Source organism: Gymnogyps californianus, chromosome 16 (assembly GCF_018139145.2).
Source record: "Gymnogyps californianus isolate 813 chromosome 16, ASM1813914v2, whole genome shotgun sequence".
Classification (NCBI taxonomy): Eukaryota; Metazoa; Chordata; class Aves; order Accipitriformes; family Cathartidae; genus Gymnogyps; species Gymnogyps californianus.
Genome location: NC_059486.1, coordinates 11706143 through 11725623, shown reverse-complemented (window position 1 = coordinate 11725623; position 19481 = coordinate 11706143). Strand labels below are relative to the sequence as shown.

Below are 19481 nucleotides of genomic sequence, written 5' to 3'. Positions count from 1 at the left end.
AAGCGGCTGTGTGGTGCTGAGTTGCTGACTGGGGTTAAACCACGACAATCGTGAAAATCATCTGACATCTCATCTGGTAACCCACTGGAGTATAAAAAAACCAAGCAAAACATTTATCTATCTTTTAAGCAGGCTACTTCTAGAGTGGATCAAGTCATCTGTTCCTCTCTGAACAAGTAAAGCTCATCCTTACAGAAAAAGCAGTGGTATAAGTCCGTGTAACTTTGGGTATTTGAGGAACTGTGCTTATTTCCCAGTTGTCTTTTCAATGCTGTTCTGATGGTGATGCAAAAGGGGAGGCCTGTCTCTAAGATGCAGGCATTTTACCGTGTCCCTTTACTGTGCACCCAGCCTACCTCTGCCTCCCCATCCTCTCTTGCTAGTGCAACAAGTAGGTGCAGTGAAGTAGTATGTTGGCACTGAAGTGCAGTGGGATTGAACGATTTGCAAGGTATTTGTAAGCAGCAAGTACCCATCTCCTGCCGATTCCTGTGATGCAAAAGGACCCTAGCAAGGCTGTCGTCTTTGCTCAGTCCCTCTACAGAGGTAGAGACTGCATTTGCTACAGGGAAAAGATGGAGAGCAGATGGGAGGTGGACAAGCATGGAATGGGGAGGACCCAAAAATCTGACAGTTTGCCTCTGCAGATTATTTTCTTCTTGTCCTTGGAGCACCAAAAACATGCTTTGCCTGCAACACTAAATAACTCTGAGCCAGCTCCAGGTATTCTCCTTTCAGTATTTTATATTAATCAAGTATTCTGGCTTTAAGACGTAACATATCTAGCCAATGACATGCCTGATAGTCCACATATGGTTGCTGTATGTCTGCCATTGTGGCTGGCTTATAAACCTCAAGGTGCTGGGCAGCAGATGAGTTTCAGCCACAGCTGCAGAAGCTGAACGAAGTCCCATCCAGTGAGTACTTCTGTACTGTAAGTAGACACATTTTGCCTTAGAAAAAGCAGTGTTTAACTTCTCCCTGGGAAACAGTTCCCACACTATTTCCTGCAAGTAGTGCAGTCTTGAAATATCTCAGAAACTACATCCAGGCCAGCTACAGAAGCTACAACAGACACGGTGGGAAATTTGTAACATGATCAGAAACTGCTTTGAAACAAGGTACATGAACATTTTAGGTGAGTACTAGGGGTAGAGCCAAGTAAGAACCCAACAGGCTGCTGCCGTCAAGAGCAACCCCACTTCCCCCACATGCAGCCATGCCTGAGGTCTCCCAGTTTCTCTCATCCCTCCTGTATATGTACAGCACTTGCTGCTTTCTGGCACATTAGAGCTTATAGAATGTGCTGACATACGTAAAACAATTTTTTTCCAACAACAAAATTCCAAAATTTACAAATCCAAGAGACATAATTCTGAGGATGGGGTGAAAGAGATGGAAAATAAGTTATCTCATGACAGATCTTAGCTCTCTTTAAAACCCCAATTTAAGAATAAAACCCAAATTTAAGAATTTTGGTCTACTCAAGTTCCAGTCCTTTGCCTTTCCAACAGCAGTGGCATTTGTGTCTCTATGTTGTCTTTACTAAAGAATTTCCATTCAAAAAGCTCACCCATCTCATACAGCATTACACGAGACTAAAGTAGATCAAAACAGCATTTGAGTCAGTTGGTAATTTACTTCGGCATGAGAAAATTAAAAGCAGTTCTCATCTCTTTTGTCTCCTTTTGTATATTCATCTATTTTGTAGCTCCCATGCCATACAGCTTCCACTTTGAGTAGAGATCTGCCAAACACCATAAACCTTTATGAGAAAAAATTATTTCACTGACAGAATTAGACAGCTGGATAAATGTAGATTCCCCAGCAGCCTCTCATGGTCCTTGCTCCAGGTGCAGGATTCCTAAAAGTCTGTGACGTTGGAAGCATCTGAAAGGCATAGTGATCTGCACAGCCAAAGACGACCCACCTTCTTTGGAACGAGTAGCTCTGCCCACTTACACCTAAGCTGTTGGTTGGCAAGAGCTGCTTTTTATCAACATCATACATAATTATGCTAGCAAATTTATTTCAATAAACACATCATATTGAATACCATTGTTCCTTAATTTAAATCCAGACATCACAAAATATATGCCATGTGGCTTTGCTATTGGCACTTGCGCACAGCTCTAACCACCTCACTTCCTCACCTGCATTAACTCCTAATAGGTCTTTCTCCCTCCTGCTTTAAAGAATCTCTCCCAGCATCACATTTCATCCCCAGTAGCAAACTCCCAGCACGTATGCTGCATTTGGAACGAGACAAGTGAGCTAGCATGGCTAGATATAGCTGAACTGACTCTAATTCAACTCAGTAACACAACTTGTTTGGCAGGGTAAGAGCCTTGCCTTTATTCCCTTTTGTTAATAGCCCTGTACTCCCATACACCAAGTTCAGTAATGATAAGAGACCTTACTGTAGGCATTATATCATTCCTAAGAAACTACCCCATAGAATTCAGGGGAAATTGGCAGATATTAAATTAGCTGACATTCTTGTTTATTCTGTGAACTATACGTTTGAAGCCATAGCTGACTGTAATATTCTGATGGTCGATGCATGCTTCTCTATTACTTTCCATCTATTACACACTGAACAAAAGGCTAGAAAGTGCAGACATCAAGGGGAAAAATTCTAGTTCCACCACACTAGCTAAAGCTGTCTGCTATTGAAAGCAATAATAGGTGATCTATAAAATAATTTCAACAACCCCACAATAAAAGAATCCCACTATCAGTGCAACCCAATAGTACTAGTGGCTGGAAGAGAATTTATTCCACAGTGAAAGTTAGTCCACAAGAAAAAAATTTATGTTTTTACAATATAAACCACATGGTTTTATGAGGTATAGACAAGCATCTTCAGAAATCACTGTGGAGGAATTAAGGAAGTTTCAATCAAGATCAAAGTTTGGGTGACATCACAAGGTTAGATATGAAGAATACAACTGTCTACCGACAAAGGAACACTGTCTAAACCAAGTTTAAACACAGTTTGACAAACACTCTGGACAAGGAGCCCAACTTACTTAACCCACTGCATTTAGGATAAAATAAGTTTTCAAGTCACCCTCCAAACCAAGTCAGATTTTTTATTCTGTCTTATCAAGCACAACCAGAAATTCAGAACTCAATTCTTTGTCCCTGGTAACTGCTGTAGCAGCAGACTTTCATTATCTTTCCACCTTTTCATGTTTGGTGATCAGCCTCAACAGAAGTTAGGAACAAGTCCCTGAGGCTGTTCTGGCAGCCAGCAGAGGCAGTACAGACGTGCACCTTCAGCATGCCCCTTCAGCATGCCCCTTATGCTTTCAAGTCATAGAATAGCAAATATTAGCTCTGTGCTGCCAAGAGTTTCCCTTATGGTAGCATATTCCTAGGTTACAGGAGCCACACAAATCATTTATGATGCAGAACCAATACAGAAAGCTTTACACAGAATGCCAAATCCTGCCCTCTATTTATATTATTTGGTAAACTGGGATTTCTTCCGAATGCTGACACAATCTATGAAATTAAAGGGCCTGCAACAGCCTTTATTGTAAAACCAGCAACTAATATTTATGACCAAGCCTATTATTAGGGATTTCACAGTGAATTAAGGACTTGCCAGTGTTAGGTTTACCGTTGGTGTTTTCCAACCTATATGATTCCCCATATACTTTCCAGACAAATATGACCATCTATTAGTAATTAATTATGTTATATGGTAGGGAATCACAGCAAAGAGAAACAAGATGAAGAGTCTGAAAGTGTCCTTTTGTCTTTTGAAGGACTCGTTTATTGGTCTACCACAATGTTACCCAGTATCATTAACACAAAATGTAACTATGAGCATTGTTACTGCGGCTGCCAAAAACCGGCCGCATCATTCCTGCATGAGAAAATGGGGGTAGCTTCAACCTTGGAAAGTGAATTAAGGAGCAATTCTAGCATTCTCGTAATAGTTCTAGGAGAGCCATGAGAGTGGAAGGGTTGAAGCTATGTTTTGCTACACAAGTGGATGGTAGCTGGCAACTAGAAGCTGAACCGCCCTCAAGGGAAAGCAAACTTAGAGCGACAAAAATTTTGTAAGCAAGGCGAGCAGAGGATGGAGCACTGTCCTCTAATGTGATTAATCATTCCACAGATCTATTCGCCAGAAGGCTCTGAATCAAGATGGATTCAGAGGCTGATGCAGAATTGGGCTGGAGTTTTCTTCTGAAAACAGCTTCAGAACCACACGTGCAAGCTACCTATATATCTGCTCCAACACCCAGGTTGGCAGTTGGCAATGCATTTGCCTGTAGGCACTTGGCCATGAGTTTGCATCTCTAAACAGCAGAGACAGTATGGCGTGGAGATACTCAGGGCTAGCTCTGAATGAGCCGTGCAGTGTCTACACAGCACACCATGGTGCCATACAGATGCGCTAGCTTGAGCCGCAGAAGCTGCGGAGCAAGGTGCTCAGTCTGAGCTAACATGACACGGCCGATTGAGTCAGAGTGGCTGCTTTCTGCTTTGACAGCTCTACAGAGGGCTGCATTGCACTGCATGAAAGTAGCCTGACACAGAGTTAGAGACCCCTGAGAAAAAGAAACACAAAGATTACCACAAGTTATTAATTTTAACTTTGCTTATTTTAGGAAGCTTTTTTTTTTTTTTTTTAAACTGCAAAGAACATTTCTCTACTGCTCTAAATTGGGAACTAATGCTAAGTAGAATGAGTGAAGTGAGAAAGTTTGGTGTCAGATATTTTAGCTATGGCTTCCTAGAAAGTCAGAAACACTTTTCTATGATTTAGTGCAATTAATTAAATAGTTATAGTCAGAGAATTTCATGTGGTAGGTATAAACGAGGCAGCCTTGTTAATCCAGACTGATATGAAATTGCCCTTTAAATAGTGTTAGAATTCTTTTAAATAATTTTTCTTACAGCTGTATTTCTATTCTTTAGTTGAACAGGCTGGGAAAGTATTAAAATAGAAGGTACTTTTTTCTAATAATTATAATGATGTCTTTTTATCATCTGAGTCAAGATAGTTTCTGCAGGGTTTTATAAATGATTTTGCTCCAATTCCAAATAAATGCCCAGATTTTGATATTACAATGGAGTGACTCATCATGCTAAGTGAAAACCACTTTTTACTTCTCTAACCCAGGACAAAGAAGAGACCTGCAAGAGCAAGAGAGGATAAAGTTCAAAAAGGGACAGATTATGGTAGCATGAAATGGTTTAACCACTGCCAGAGCTCACGCAACAAATCACACAGGCAAAGGCAGTAACAGAACAAAACTTTAAAGCAAAGTTCCTGGATTGACTGCCACCTGTTTGTACATTAGACATTGGTACTATGAGTTTACACCCCTACAGCTAAGTGCCCTCCTTCAACAGTTCCGCAGGCACCAGCAGCTCCAAGCTGCAATACCCACTGAGCGCCCAGCACCACGTATTTCACCAGCACAGCCAGCCTGTCCACAACAGAGCAGCAGAAGTTTGACTTTGTTCTCCACTACACGAGACTAAACACCAGGTAAAGCACAAGTTTCAGAGCTGAAGAAGGCTGTTCCCACCTCACTTCTGGTTCTCCTGGCCTGCACCGAAGCTTTGGGCAGACAGATTCAAGCGACACAACCAGATACCAGCTGATAAGGAGGTGTGGTTGAGCCTCCCATCCTGAACATTTTCCATGGTCTCCCCCTCCCATCTGCTTCCTCGTGCATCCTTCCTGCTCAGCTCTGGGCAGCCCAGATTTGGTGGGACTTGGGAGAGGAGGAGTTATAGAAAAGCAATGACAAGCACCGCAACTAACAGAAACGTGAAGCTTACAAAGGCATTTCTGGCCAAATATATTCCATTTACAGGGAAACAGCCAATTCAACAGCCGGTTCAATTTAGCAGACTGAGGAATCCAGCCCTTTGATTCCTCGTCTGAATCTCTGCAGAGTCAAACATTAAAAATGATTCAAGGCAGAGATAACGCAGTTTCAGTACTGGCAAAACCTCTTCAGCTGCTCAACATTCAGATATATTTTTGAATTCCTGAGCAGTGTAGGAAGCAGCAGTAAAGCTTGTAGTTTATGCCTGGCCCAGTTACAAATGGAGACAAGCTATTACTTTCTCTTTCCAAGAATTCATTCAATTGAATCTAATTTTGAAAGCTTTGGAGAATAATTTGAAATATAAGGAATTTTAGGTTCCTTCTGAGCCTTCACAGTGCCTTGACACTGGCATTATTCATCCACATCTTGCCAGTAGCTTGGACGCTATAAATTCAAGCAGAACTAATAGCAAAACAGCTTCTTTGATTACATTGTGAAGGTGTAGCTTGTGTAAGCAAATATCTGGCAAACATTCCCACTCCTCTGAAGCTCTTACAGATACTTACTTCAAGTGGAAGTATTTTTAGTATAATTGCCATTAAATGAATTATAGGAAGCCAATATAATTTTATAACTGGTGAAAAATATTGCTACTTTACACCATTAAAATGATTTTTAGAACTGCTGCAATCACATTTTGCCTATATATTGTCTGTCAATATATCTGAGATTCATAAAAATAGGCCAGTTTCACAGAACACTTGAAATACAGTTTATGTGCAGCCAGAGACATTTTATATTCTGCAATATGTGCTTTTCATTCTTCAGCGTGTGCTCGTTGTACCATATACAACACATATTGGGAATACAGAGCTTCTCCCTCTGCATTTACTGCAATGTCATTTACCAATGACATTGTGTCAGGTATTCAGTTCTTTAAGCATGTCTTTCAGCCCAGACATGGTGTATCTGTGGAGCTACAGCAAAATCTTTGGAAGATCAGCACAAAGTTATACTGAGAGATGTTATCTCCACCAGCCCGTTATCTGGCACAGATCATTTTCCCTGTCATAACCACCGACTCATGTTTTTGGGGCAGGCAGAGTAGAAACTTCATACACAGCCTGTCCTTGCCTTCCCACTCGCCACCTGCTCGCTTGATAGGGGACATAGCAGCCATGAGGAACTCGCCGTCTCTGATGAGCTGTCCCTTGTAACGAAGCTCATCAGGGCAGGGATGCTGGAGTGACTTTTCTCTTCTACCTTATTTCCCTGCAGAAATGCCAAATGCAAGTTACCCTCGCACCCAATATGATTAATTAGCAAACCAGTGAGTCTGAAAATCTATACATGATGACAGATGGTGGGGCTCTCAGGAGCAAGTGAATAGGACTTTGCTTTCTGTTTATTACTGGAAACAACATTACTAGCCTAATGCTCACACATCCCCAGCAGACATTATTCTACAGTTAAAAAGGACTGTCTATAGCTGCTGCAATGGGTCCTCTTACAGGCTGGCACACGAGTGCTGGTGAGGGTCTGTATGGCAGACCACTCGTCCCACCCGCACAGATGTCAGCTGTCTTTTACAAATAACAGCTCGGCAGTATGTGGGGAGAGCAACAGAAGGCAGCCTGGGAGGACGAGGAGCTTAAGCAAAAGCAGACCCCTTCCGAATACTCAGGAGAAAGAGGTAGCAGTAAAAAACCCCATAATCTAATGCCTACTGCTGTCATCCAAGATGACCCATAGCTCTGTTTATAAACCATGTAGAACTTATTTTCTTCAGTATTTTTAGACTGGTCATGAACTGTTGGCTCAACAATTTGACAGTTTAATTCACAGGAGAAAAGGCAGGGGGAGAAATCATCCCAGAACACTAATGAGTGCTAGGAGACACAGGATTTTGATGAGTGGCCCATCATTGCCCTTTGCCAGCATGGTAAGACCAATCTCAACAAACAAGCATAAACCCATTCATGGCACAGCAAGCAAAATAAATCTGTCAGTGTTATTTTGCAGAAGAAAATGCTTAAAATAATGAACTTCAATGTCTAAGCTCAGCACTGATGGCAGAGTTTGCATTTATACTTTGTTTCAGTGGGGAGCAATATTCATCTCGCTTGAGCAGTCAATGGAAGAGAAATGATTGACTACTGTCATTGCTTATGTAAATGACTAGCAAAGACTATAAAGATGTAAAGATGAGGGACATCAGCAGGCAAAGGAAGGCCAAAGCCACGTACATAGAATGAGCAGCCAAAAAACCCCAAACAAACAAACAAAAATACCCAACAACCTCCCCAAAAAACAAGCCGCTAACAAGAAAAATAATGCATGTTTTAAAATAAAAAAAATTCTCTTCTCTGTTGATGATTTCCTCTTTGGCTCTACAGTGATTCTGTTATCAACCTTCTCTAACGACAAAGAAAAATAAATTCTTGTTTGCCATTCTTTTATTTCAGATAATCTACTCTAATTGGGTGTTTCACTGAGCAATCAATTGTACCTCACTCACTTCCCTGGATTTGAATCACAGAATTAGGAGTGAAAAAAAGCTAGCTAGTTAAGACTAGGTTGTTGTCATCCTAGTGTTAGGATGAAGTTCACCCTGGGCAAAGGATTCCTTTGCAGCATTTAAGCCCTATTCTGAGTAGTGAGAAATGAGATCTTGTGCTCCTCTTCTGCACAGAATTGGAGCCATCCGTATTTACCAACCAGCTGTGAGTAGATTTGGTGAAGTCAGCATGATGACCCATAGGAATGACATCTCACACATAACCATTAATGACCGTCCCATTTTAAACCAAAGAACCTGGTTCTTCACATCCAGTAGAAGGTGGACGAGCTATTTATTGTAGCCACTGCAAAACAAACTGCTGTAAAAAATGTCAGGAAGCATAGTGAAAACAAGAAGAGCAAAGAAATAGCTGAAGTCCAACAGAGTATTGCTATATAATTTATATACAATATGTATCATTCAAAGATGCCATATTTATGATTTAATAGAGTTTACTATTTTAAAAGTTAGAATTAGCTTCCAATGTATCCTATTAGTGAAGCTGCAATGTGTTAAGTTAATGTGTGAAGGCATTTTTAATACTAGGTCTAGCTACAATTTCCCATGTAATTGAATGGAGAAGGAAAAAAAGAGGAGTAGTATCTGCCACCACAATGGACAGTTACAATGTTTGTTATGGTTCTATTGTAATGGAAACATCAAGTCCATGAGTAAGCACTGTAACTGTGGGTAAGACAGCAATATATTATATTATGTAAAGAAACAGAATAAGTTTATTGGTTTCAGATTCATCCCAGTTCTTTACTGTATTGGAGCAGCAGAAAGGGATGACTTTAGCATTTATCGAATGTGTAATATAATCTGATAAGTGATATTTATCTCTCATTGCTAGCGGCAGCCAGCCAAGTTTTGCAAATGCCAGTTTAAACATTTGCCTGAAACATACATGTAAAGCACAATGTTTGGTTATGTTTGCAGCTATCAGACCAAGTGGCCCCCCCTGCGACTGGATGATTAGAAGTAAGTATAAAGGAAGCCAAAAATCCTACAGCAATCACAGAGCTGGTAAAACACTGATGGCCAAATCTTCAGCTCTTGCAAATTTGTATTGCTAGGGTGGGAAACCCACCAGGTACCTAACTACCATTACAGAGCTGACCCGAAGTGTCTAATCTTTGTCACACTTTGCTACCTTGATGTATAGAAAGCAAATCCTTGTTTTACATTCTCAAGAACACCTGTAAGTCCTATTTAGGCACTTAGTTTCTAAGAATTACCATGGAATTTTTAAATAGGTAATATTTAAAAGACTTTGGTTTTTTAAATAAAAAAGTTAATTATCAGACCCATATCACATCTCAAAAGACAATAACATAGACTAAAACTGAGCTAGCATTTGAATATTACCCTGCACCTCAAGAAGGAAAAATACCTTGCAGTTCAGTTTGCACACAAAGAAATCCTTTTTGATGTAAAAAACCCCTTAACCCTCCGTCAGAAAAAGCAGAATAAGAAATTTCCCCTTCAGCTTGTTGTTAAAATAATTATACAGAATTTCTAGATACCTGTTACACTCTTCAAAAAAGTCGTGTATGCACTTGAGACTGCTCCACACAGTCAGTGTAATATTCCATTCATTATTAGGGGACAGGTTGGTTGAAAGGCTAAGTTAAAAATATATTCATATAGTAAAGTTGGTTTTGCTTTGTCTTGGTTGCAGTAAAAGCTACTGAAAGAGAGACTCAGGAAGGTAAATCTTCTATAAAATTTACTAGCACAAGGTTCAGCTTGGTATGCCTATCATTATTCTAATGATAAAGCTATGTATTCATCTTCACCTTAAAGATTCAGTGTATTGTCTATTATTTCACTGCTAGCTCTGGAATACACTGGAACACAATAATCTTTGTGGTTACAAGCAGACTTAGAAACTGCTGCCTCTATGTATTTTCCATTACAGGGAAAGAATATTTATTTTCTTTCATTTAGTCCATTTGCTTCAGGATCTTTGAAAGTACAAGTGAATGTGAAAGTCCAAAAAAGGAAGGCATTCGCTTTCAAAACAGCAGATTTGAATGGTTAAATGGTGTGGAAATAATTTGCAGTATAATTTTTCTTCTTTATGTCTGTGTCTCCTGCCTGTTATTGGAAGCTCTTTCAGACATGGACTGTTTCTTATCATGGGATCTACTGTAAAATACCAGAGGTAGAAAAAGCATGACATTTGCTATAGCAGGCTCTCCAACAGATCCTGCACTTTTCTTGTTTCTCAGGTCTCCAAGGCAGCGAGTTCAATGTCTCTAATAAACAGTAATTAAAGGTAGGGGTAAGGAGGAACAGAAACAGGAGACATTTTGCTCGAGAGAAAGGAAAGGACAATACCATCATTTTTAAAGCAGGTATATTAAAATTATACCTGCTTTGGCTTTGTACCAAGCTGCTAGCAGACTTATTTAAAAGGAACAAGTCATTTTAATTAGCTCTCCCTGGACTCATGAACATGTGGGTCCCAGGTGGGGGGGAAGCAGAGAGAAATAAATATATATAAACTTAAATGAAGAGCAGGCTGGCCTTGTTGCAAGCTATCTCAGCTCTGCCAGTAATCACTTTCAACAACACAAGTCCACAGTGACCTCTGTTGTTCCTTTCATATTGGAGATTAAAAGATGAAGCACTCATACTGCGGCTGGTGAACATGCTGCGAGCTGGGAAATCAATGACTCTTTCAGACAGGTCTCTGTGCAAAAAGGGTTATCAGACATGAATTAAAATTAATTCAACTGTTTAAAAATAGATGCTGCAAAAAGAAAAACGGCCTTCCCTGATAAAAACAAGGCAAACAGATTTTTTAAAAAAGCTAGTATTTCCTTCGTGACATCAGATGCCTCTCATTTCAGAATAGAACTGGAATTATATTTTTTTTTTCCCATTTCTTTTCTGCTTATGTACTACTTTAATGCACTAAATCTACTTCTGGCAGGAGAATTTCAAGTAGTCCCCTGCCTACTCTGATGTTCTACAGTTTCTCAAGGGTAACTATCTCCATCACTGTATCACGTAAAGCCTATGAGCAGTGGGTCTTCAGAGACAAGAATTTATCCAGAAAGGCAGCTTCACAGGGTGCTAAAAGATTAGAACAGAACTGCCCCTGAATTACTTCTGATATGTTAAACAGCTACATATTTCATCAATACCTGCAACTTCTGTTATTTCACCTGAAGACTGTTAGGAAAACGTGCAACATTTTCCTGTACTACAGATACAAACTGTCCTCTCTCTTCAAAGACACTGCAAAGTTGGTATAACACCTGAGTCTCCGATTCCCTCTAGGAGGCAATATATGGGCAAGGAAGCTGAAATCTGTCTTGTCTGCACATCAGGCTTACTAGTCATACTGTGAATGCAGCATGCAGGGGTTGGATACTCACCTGCACAGATGTGAGACTGGTCTCAGTCATGCTCAACCTTCCTCGGCATTTGGGTTGGAGTAATGCTTTTCCCATAGCCTAACACCTGTGTTCCTGAGGTTTAAAAGTCAACATCATCTGAACTTGGAATTGAACCAACATCATTTGAATGCTCCAGCCACGGTCTCCGAAAGGGGGACCTTTGAAGGCTTGTTTGCCTTCTATACTATACCAAGCTGCTAAGGAGTGATAAGCAATTCAGCATGAAAAGAAGCTCAAGACAGCATTTATTTTTCCTTCATGTGTAACAATAACAAACTGTATATTGATCCCTTTTTTGGAAAATAGCCTCCATTTGTGATTTAGGAACAGCAGCCAGGTTAATTGCACAGTGCAGTTTGTTGTTTGACCTTCTGCTTTTATCTTTCCTGGCCATTTCTACAATTCCTCCAGAGAGCACAAAATGTTTGAGTAGATGATACACCATACAACTGAATAGAGAGGAACAAACAGCAGTGGACTTCGGTAAACACTGAGAATAACTGAGCAATGTAAGAATTTACCAGCAGTCCTCAGGCTGGATCTCATGTACCCCACATGGATAGAGCACAACTTATTTATTTGTTTAAACACAGAAACATTTACAAAGACCTTGAACTAAGCAAAGTGCCATAAATAAGCCATTGTACAAATGAAAGTCATGCCAAACACAACCAGACACCAAGACTGTGAGTGGGTTTCCTAGTATTCATTTCTACAGTGGAAAAGCAGTCTTCCTGTTTCGTAACACAAGGCCTGGAACTCTACCAGGACAGTTTGTCTAAAGCATCGCAGAAGAAGGTATCAACTGATTCAGCAGATGCTTGTTAGAAAATGTTCAATACTGAACCTTAGGACTTCAACCTGAGTATATTTACCAGTGCAGTTCTTCCCATTTGGAAATTATCCAAAGATTTTGACTTTCTTATGTATGTGCTCACTATGCAGGAGTCTTCAACCCATTGCTTTTTTCTTGCAGTTTTTGCAGCTCTAGATGTGATGCTTGTTGCCTAACCCCCTCTCTGGGGCGCAAACCGTTCTGTGAATATAAGGAGAGAACTGATAGAGCTCTGAAACTGATTATGTGAGATTGTCTGGCATCAACTATTGCTCAAATCCAGTTATGTAAGATTCTGAAGTATTTAGAATATCTAAAAATAACGCCACCTCCAGCTGGTTCTTCTCTGAACTGTTATCATCTGGCATAACAATAACAGCAGCGGGGCAGAGGCTGTTGTCAGATACAGCCTGGGTGGAGGGGGAGAGCAGGGCTGTAGAAACCGCCTCCGATTAGCATTAGTGCACATTATAGGCCCACTCAGAAAACGTATCAATTCTGTATCGGGGTTCGCAGGTTGATTGGCAAAGGAGATCATTTGGACAAGCTTATCTGCATGCATGGCATTGTCTTGAACTCCTCCTTCTATGGGACACAACACTCAAAATTATCACCTGCCTGCCAATGTTGCAACTCCTTCAGCAATTAACGTCACTACACACAGGGCTTGAAGGAATGGCAATCAAGATACAGCAATCTCCAAGACAGTTAAAATAACGAAAACATCCAGGCAAAGTATCATTGTTTAGCATTTCCCACCAAAATTGCTGCCATACCCTTGACCTGCCTGAGTCCTATCCTGCTTTTATGGAAGTTAGAAGAAAGACCTTTCCTCTCATAGGCATACATGTTCAGGTTCAACACCCAGGCAGGTTCAGGTAACAGTTCTACCAATGATTCGTGCAATTCTAGGTGAAGTTTCATCTGCCCCTTTCCACGCTTTCACCTGTAAGACCACAACTTAGAATGAGGCTTTTCTTTTACTCTGCACTTTGCACAGCACCAAATACAATTGGACAATCAAGCTCAAGAGGAACTTCTAGGAACTACCATCATACAAACGGAAATGGTGGCAGATGGCTAATACTATTGATTTTACAGCAAATGAGAAATTACATAGCATCCCAAGCCAATTCATCAGTAATTCTCTATAGGGGAGTCTGCCTTAGTTCCTATAATAGCTCTACAACATAACTACACTTCTAAGCCATCAGGAGCAATATTTGCCTGAATATTTTTCAGAATATACATCTGGGGCAAAAGCTGCAGCTGTAATGTGAACAGTTAAAATATTCACACTCATGCAGAGATCTAGGACAAAGCTTTATGCACCAGATATCTCCTACTATTTTGAATATTTGAGCTGTGAGCAGGTCTATTCCACCACAATGAATTGCACCCTTGGTGATCATTGGGAAGCGAGAAACTGTTTGATTACTTAAATTATGGGAACTGAACAGGTATACTCAAAGTTAAGAAAAAATGCTTGTTCCTTTTGATAATAGTTTTATTTATTAATGAAAGTCATCATGATCTAATGTCATCTAAATTAGCCTCAATTAATTTTTGAATTAAGCAGGTGTGTTCCTGGTAATTTCTTTCTCCTATTACACTTTTCAAGAATCTTCAAATGATAAAAGGAATTTTAGTAAAAAGAAACCTCTCAATTTCTTTGTAATAGACATTCAAGATAGGAACAGAATAGATACAGAAGTCATGAGGGTGAATCTCATCAGACTGCTTTGAAGCCATATATTAGAAGTCAATTATTATATCAAAGTCACCACAAATCATCAAATATCCTTATTAGCCACCATTTTAGTTTTGTTTTTAATTTTCAAAAGTGATAAAGGCTAATGCAATTGCAAGCTTTTCATTCAAACTCCAAATCATCCCAGCAGCAAATTAGACTATCTGGACACTGAAAAGGAGATGTGACTGGGGAAAGCTTTCAAAATATTGTGTGTGTGCCTGGGCCTCAATTATACAGGAAGCCTTTGAAGGCAAATTAAGTATCTTCTGACTGTTGTTAGAACTTTATTTGCACCTGCAGAAGATCAGACCCATACAGATTAAGTGTGTTTTGTTGGCATTTTGCATCAGGGTAGATTTCAGCCACCATTTTCACATCAGTCACAACAGGAGCAAAACTAACAGTGTTGAGCAACTTCAAGAAGCTACCCACAGGAGGAGCGAGTGGTCATTGCTCAGGAAGATTTGAGACAGTGCATTTTATATGGGAAGCACTGCCGTGTCCCAGAGGCTGGGACTCCATGCACCCCTGACCTGAGCATTCTCCATTGCTTTTTATCAGTTCTGAGGCATCCAGCCCCACTTCCCCACGCCTCCCTCTGCCCTGCAACATTATTTGTGTAGGAACTTGCTTCACCCAAGACTTGAACTGGTGGGTTAGTGTCAGGAGACCATCCAGGGTAGGAACGGAGCAAGACTTGGTGCAGTCCATACCCACACTGTGTTTGGAGCAGACCTTCGAATGAAGGGATCCAGAGAGCTTCCTTGAAAGGTCACAGTATTGGGTAAAAAGGAGCAAAATAATGAGCAACCGAAACTGTCAGCGTAACTCCTCAGGGTGCTACACTTCTCAAAACCAGGTCCTAAGTCTACAGTATGGCCCTCGGTGACCCCAGGATAAGGCCACAAGGTGCAGCAGGTGACACTTCTGCCCAGAATTACTTTTGGAGTATGGTGGCAGGATTCATACAGAATTGCTGCATTTGTTCATCAAAATAAGAATGACAAGCAGTCTGTAGATTTTCTAGGTTGGGTATGGAGGGAAAGAAAAAAAAAAAAGACAGAAATGAAGAGAACAAAATTGTATTTCTCTCTCCACCTTCTGAGAATTGCCAGAGGGAGTCTTTGGGGCTGCAACTTATGCAACTTATGCATACAGTGAGACTTTTATCTAAATCAACTTGCTACAGTATATTACACATTCTTTACTATTGCTTTGATGTTTCTAAAAATATGATTGTGAAGCTGTATAATCTGATACAAAATTACAGCTTTTTTTTGCCACAGGAAAAAAAAAAAAAGGAGAGACTGATGCCACTGACATGTTCGAGAACACATGATCTGTTTTGATAGCACATTGTATTTACAAAGCCTGTCCCCAGGCAGGCTGTGCTAAAATGAATTTGGAATCAAGAGGCATGCGGTCAGGCTAACTGGGAATAATTCTGGTACCTTTCTTTCTAGCAGTACAGAAATGACACAGAACATAGAGGATCCAAAGCATGCATCCAAATATATATCCTCAGAATTTAATTAGAGAGAATTATTCTTGTCCACCTAGGATAATTGCAACATTACGTTTTGATGGCTGTTAGCATCACATATGCTTACAGATTAATAGTGTTTCTTCCACGTCTGCTTTTGATTTAATCAGGCCATCACTCATTACAATCATGCATGGCCGGTTCTACAAGATGAGAATGTATAAAAAACAACTTGCCTTTTAACAAACAGACCTTGAGCTACATCTCTGGCATGCTGCTTAACAGTCTTTTGTTCTCAACTGCAATAGTGAATTCACCAACGCTGTTGCCAAAATCCATGCCTAATCTGAAAACATGCATTGAGAGAGGCTTCAGTCAGGCCTGCTGATTCCAGTGGTCATTTCTGGCTTTAACTGCATTGAATCTCAGAATTTCCTGATGCATCCTTTAGGACTGGGATGCCACTGAAGGCAGTACATCTCTCATGCAAAGTTCTTTGGAACATAGCTCCTGAAAGGGTCATTAAAAATACACTTGGATGGCCTGGGAACGAAATCACAAATTACTTGGGATTTGTCAACACGCAGCCAAGCTATAGCCATGGGTTTGTTTTTGTAGTTAGCCCTTCTCAAGACTTGGTCAGCTCAATGGTCTGACACCTGATTATTTCCGTGCTGTTGCAACACCATCAAAATCCACCTGGGAACACTTGTAGATTTTTGTGGTCCTTATATAAAAAAATGCATAAGCATGTGGCTACTTTTAAACATACGAGTAGTCACAGTGGAACTAGCTTTATATATAAAATTAGATGTAGGTTTAGCTACCACGCCAAAACAGAGACAGTATCTGTGTTTGATATTAACACTGAAGTCCTGATCACAATGGAGCAATTCATAATGGTATTTTTAAAAACAATAACAACAAAAGATATATCACTAAATTAAAGATTCCTGAACAATGCTCCAAACTCTACAATATCATCAGGGAATTGACCTAATAACCAATCTCAACTCAGATCAAGTAAACAGATACAGATCACCACAAACCCCATCAAAAGTCCAGGAGACTGCATAGCGATAACTTTTTTTACCCACTTTTCATATGTCAGACATGGCAGCAACAATTTTCATGCATTTCTAAATAACTTAAAAAATGGTTTTGAGGTAGTAGTTTGGTTTCACAAATGCTGGCGGATCAAGCTTGTCTTAGGCTCCACATTCTGCATTGTTTGGGGCTGGTATTTAATTGTGGAACTTTTTTCTCCCTCTTCCCTTCTCTTCCCCCTCCTTCCTTCATTCTACAGGAATGTAATCCCTCCAAAATTAAGCATCAATGCTTAAGACACACATTTTTAATACAATCCAGAAGCCACAATCATACGCTTAGAAACAAGCAATCCGTAAAGCAAAATACACTCAGTGCCTGAATGCTAATGCAGCAATTAATCATTTTGATATCCTCGCTCTCTCCCCTGCTCATTTTCTCTTGATTTTTTGATGTCAGAACCAACTCAGTATAACACCATACTTTTAAAAAATCATCTTTCAAGCAGCAACATTAAACACTTCACTGTGGAAAGCAAACAAATCAATACATATTATAGCATTCATGGTATAGCAAGCACTATAGCTACGGTTGCAAAGACACTTATGTGCTAAGCTCCTTTTTTCACCTCCTCTGAAAGAAACAAAACCAACCTGAAACACAACAACAGCTTTCTTCACAAAACCTGCTGCTCAGCTGAGCTGCTGTGGGAAAACGCTGTTACTTCTTCCTGACACGCAGAACAACCACCACCATAACTGTGCAACTATACACAGATATTCGAAGAGAAACAGGCCGTATGCAATCCTCCAAAAGCACCACATTGGCACAAAGCAGCACGCCAGAGCAAGCTGTGCGAGGCAGGGCTCTCCCATTAGCCCAGCATGACGCAAAAAGTACCACTGAGGAGACCAAAAGCAACTACAAAGCACAAGGAGAACAAGGACAAGAATAATTTCTATCAACAATACATATTTTGAGGGATCTATGCAAGGTTGTGTTGTTTAAGCCTTCCCTTACCTTTGGAGGCACAACAGGAGCACAGCACAAGCAGAGCAGGAGCCCTCCTACTGCAGCAGGTGATGAGGGAATGTTCTAGCATGTTCCAGCATCCCTCCCCAGCACATGTGGGGCCAATAACAAGCCTCTCGTTAGCTCTGTGTGGGCAGGGCTGCACTGCCTGCGATGCCCTGGAGCCCAGTCAGCCCTGTACAGGTGCACAGCTCACGTGTGGGGCTTGCTTGCATGTGGGGTGCACTGCTAAAATGTGGGGCACACTTGCACATGGGCTGCACTCACATGGAGTGTGCTTGCATGCAAGGCACGTTTGCATGAGCTGCATGGCTTGCACATGGGGCACGCTCACATGCGGGGTACACTGCTCACATGTGGGGCATGCTCATACGTGGGGTGCACAGCTCGCGCAGGGCACGCTCGCAAGTGCAGCGTACTGCTGGCGCGTGGGGCAGGCTGGCACGTGAGGCACACCGCTGGCACGCTGGCGGGTGTGCTGCCCCATGAGACGGTAACAGCACTCAGAGTTGCTAAGTGACATTGTCCTGCCCTTGGGGTACCTTCAGCCAGTGAAGATGAAAAATTCCCACCTAACGTTTTAATACATTCGGCATGTAGATACACACATGGCAATTAACATTCATTTATAAGAACAATGAAATGATTAATCAGCTGGGATTGCAAATGACGTACTGACACTTGAGGTTCATTTTGTTTTGCACTGTGCATGGTATTTAGCCAATCTATGATTAAAGGCCAAGTTCTGAGGTCCTGAAGAATAAACTTCAGCTTTGATGTTGCTGATAAAGGCAGGATTTTTCACAGAATTAGATTTTGTAAAAAGAAATTAGGTGTTTTGCTTTTTTCCAGTGATTATGAAACCCAGGAGCATTTTAAATTCAATGAAGATTTGTCTCTACCATCACAGTGCTGCATACGGGGCATAGTATTTTATTAGCAGAGGAGGGAAGAGGGAGAACATAGGGCAAGATTAAAACTGAAATGCAGAAATCATAGTGACAGGAAAACAGAGTGCTTTGCTATTTTTCAAGTTTAAGGAGATTATGCACTGTAGTATTGATCCCAGTGTATCCAGAGAATACCATGCATATTCAGGTACTATATATGGAAGCAATGAATAAAAATCATCTTGCATTACTCAGTACTTGCTTGTGATGACATTTATCACTTTTTTATTATCATGGCTCTCTGATTTTTGAACAAACTGTTTATATTGATTTATGGACAAGAAATAGGCCAGAAATAGAAAGACTCCAGTGGACCTTGCTGGGCTTTGGAGGAAGCCCATCTGCAGTAGGTGTGCATACTCATATTCAATCACATTCTGTAATTTTCCTTCCCTAGTGCTTCTCCCCAAACGATTTGCTGCCTCACCTCTTTGAGCAAGCCTGATACCTTCTGCCACGCTTTTGATTATTTCCCTGTCTTACTGCTGAGTCATTCTGTTATGCTTTGCCAGACCTTTGCATCCAAAGTGCTATATAACCAAATACCAATGTGTGATTTACACTCCTGAGTACAGCCGTTGCAGAGGAATCCTTGCTATTCAGGTCA

At 40.7% G+C, this 19481-nt stretch overlaps 1 long non-coding RNA gene across 2 annotated transcripts in view; it reads right to left on the bottom strand.

Annotated features, from left to right (window-relative positions):
- Positions 1-17956, bottom strand: part of LOC127023028 (uncharacterized) — a 92336-nt gene extending 74380 nt beyond the window's left edge. For both annotated transcript variants that reach the window (XR_007767390.1, XR_007767391.1), the window contains exon 1: positions 17913-17956. This is a non-coding gene — a long non-coding RNA (uncharacterized LOC127023028). The remainder of the gene's footprint in view (positions 1-17912) is intronic.
- Between the last annotated feature and the right edge of the window lie 1525 nt (positions 17957-19481).